The sequence below is a fragment of the Lactuca serriola genome, chromosome 9 (genome assembly GCF_051521515.1).
Source record: "Lactuca serriola cultivar US96UC23 chromosome 9, Lser_US96UC23_V15, whole genome shotgun sequence".
NCBI lineage: Eukaryota > Viridiplantae > Streptophyta > Magnoliopsida > Asterales > Asteraceae > Lactuca > Lactuca serriola.
Genome location: NC_136416.1, coordinates 128,521,542 through 128,524,673, shown reverse-complemented (window position 1 = coordinate 128,524,673; position 3,132 = coordinate 128,521,542).

Below are 3,132 nucleotides of genomic sequence, written 5' to 3'. Positions count from 1 at the left end.
AGACTGCCTTCCTTAACGGGAAGTTGGCTGAAGATGTTTACATGAGTCAGCCAGAGGGTTTTGTTGATGCAAAGTTTCCGAATAGAGTGTGCAAGCTTGAGAAATCCATCTATGGATTGAAACAAGCATCTCGCAGCTGGAATCTTTGCTTCCATGAGAAAGTCAAAGAGTTTGGTTTCTCTAGAAGTGAAGATGAGTTTTGTGTGTATATCAAGGCTAGTGGGAGTATAGTAACTTTTCTGGTGTTATATGTCGATGACATATTACTCATTGGTAACGACGTTCCAACCTTGAATGAAGTTAAATCTTGGCTTGGAAAGTGTTTTGCCATGAAAGACCTAGGAGAAGCCGCCTATATTCTTGGGATTAGAATATTGAGAGATAGAAAGAAGAGACTAATTGGACTTAGTCAAAGCACATACTTGGATAAGGTACTAAAGAGGTTTAGTATGGAAAATTCCAAGAAGGGAGAGCTACCTATCCAGAGCAATACTAAATTGAGTAAGACTCAATGCCCGAGTACAGATGAGGAAATAGATGACATGAGTCGTGTACCTTATGCTTCCGCTGTCGGATCGATCATGTACGCTATGACATGTACTCGCCCTGATGTGGCATTTGCTTTGAGCATGGTCAGTCACTATTAGGGAAACCCAGGTAGAGCACATTGGATAGCCGTAAAGAATATACTCAAGTATTTGCGAAGGACGAAGGACTGGGTCCTTGTACTTGGTGGCAATGATACTTTGAGAGTAGATGGCTACAGTGATGCCAGCTTTCAGACGGATAGAGATGACTTCCGTTCTCAGTCAGGCTGGGTATTCTTATTAAATGGAGGAGCAGTTACTTGGAAGAGTTCCAAGCAAGATACGGTGGCTGATTCTACTTGTGAATCAGAGTACATAGCAGCAAGTGAAGCGTCGAAAGAAGCATCTTGGTTGAGGAACTTCATCGGGGATCTCGGAGTTGTTCCAACCATCCAGGAGCCTATGGAACTGTTCTGCGATAATGAAGGAGCGGTTGCCTTGACAAAGGAACCGAGACATCATGGTAAAACCAGACATATCGACAGAAAGTACCATTTCATCAGACATAGAGTAGAAGAAGGCCATCTTATAGTGAAGAGGGTTTCATCTGAAGATAACCCAGCAGATCCTCTCTCAAAGGGTCTGAGTAGGGCTAAGCATATTCAGCATGCTCGGAGCATAGGACTGAAAGATGATATTAGTTTTAGTAGTTAGATTAGTTTTCTGAAACTTGTAGCAAAGTAAATGTAATTGAATTTTGGTGATTAAATAATAAAGTATTATTTATAAGTTTGGGTTCTACCTTTTGTCAATTGTTTATTATTGTGATTCATTTTTTTCATGTTTTACTTCCCGAATAATAAGATTATTCAAACTCCACAGTCGCTCGTTCTTTTGGAAGTAAGTAGTGGATCAAGACTGTCATGAGCTAGATTGTAGATTGTCTAAGGATAGACATGGCGATGTATTTGCTGCAACATTCATGAGTACTCAGAAATTAAGATTTGAGTATTGGATAAACCCTCGCTCAGAGTATTACTTCATGGAATTCATCACGAGTAATACTGAGACGATAATATATTATAATCTTGAAACTGAGATATATGAGTTGTGATTTGCAAGTCGGCTATGCATTGGTAATACGAAAACGCATCAGTAACTTGGTGTTATAAAACGTATTATCATGTATGGTTTGATGAGTAAAAGATACAAGCATATGAGTTAATGTTTATTCGTTCCTTTTACCCTAACAGGAAAAGCGATATATGTGGGCCCCTCGATGATTTGGTGTAGACTTACGTGTTGGGCCCAGCCAGGACTAAATTGATGTGTTCAATTAGAAGTCCTACATCATCACAAATCAATAATCGGGAAACATAGATTCTAGACAAAGAGGTTGATTGCATTCCATGTCTTTTGTCTAGAGATATCTAGCAGAACGAAGGATTATATGATCACTTATCTTAGGACACGTAACTGACTGGGTCAGAGTTCGGACAGCTTCCGGAGCACCTATCTCTTTGGAACCAAAAACACCTCAGAATGTGTATCAAGGATTGCTAGAGGTTCACTTTCATGTTGAACAATTCACAACTATCATCTGACTTTAGGTCAAATGACTCCAAGACTCCATCCTTTTGGAGTTGGCCTATGCGTTTCTTGCATACATGTCCAAGAAGACAATGCCATAATGATGCTTTATCCAAGTTATTATTATTAGAAGAATCAATACACAACACATTATTTCCTAGGTTATCTACTATAGACACAACTTCATACACACCATCACAAGGTAATGCTTTAAAATAAAGAACATTATTAAAGAAAGCATTTATTTTACCAACTTCATTATCAAAAAAAAAGGTAAACCCTTGTTTGTACAAAGCATGAAAGGAAATAATATTTCTTGCCATTTCAGGCGAGTAACAACATGTATTCAAATCTAATGTAAACCCACTACCTAGCAACAAAGAATAAACTCCAATCTTTGTGACAGGTGAAGCTATCCTATTCCCCATGATCAAGTTTATCTATCCATGCTCCACATTCTCACTTGTTCTTAGTCCCTACAAATTAGAACATATGTGATTTCCACAACCTGTATCAAGGACCCAAGAATTATAATAGTGTGAGTTATTAGACAATATTGTGTAAATACCTGCATGGGTGGGTTTTACTTTCCCATCATTAATATTATGCTAGTACTTTGGGCAGTTCCGCTTCCAGTGTGACTTTTCATGGCAATAGAAGCATTCAGCCTCTTTTGGGGCAGAAGAAGGAGCGACGAAACCTTTCTTGGTTCCACTTGAAAAGGAGCCATCAAGGGTCTTACCCTTGGTACCCTTCAAAGGGTTCTTCCTCTTTTTCCCTCTACTTTTCCCGATTTCCAAGACAGGGACGGAGTTTGGAGTAGGAGTAGGAGTAGGAGAGGTAACAACCAACTTACCGTTAAGACCAATTCTAGCAATCTTTAGGAGTCCTTGAAGCTTGCTGAGGGTAACTTCCTCCTTGTTCATGTGGTATGTCATACGGAATTGATCATAACATGAAGGTAAGGAGTGCAAAATGATGTCTATTGCTAACTCCTTAGGGAAGTTCACATTTA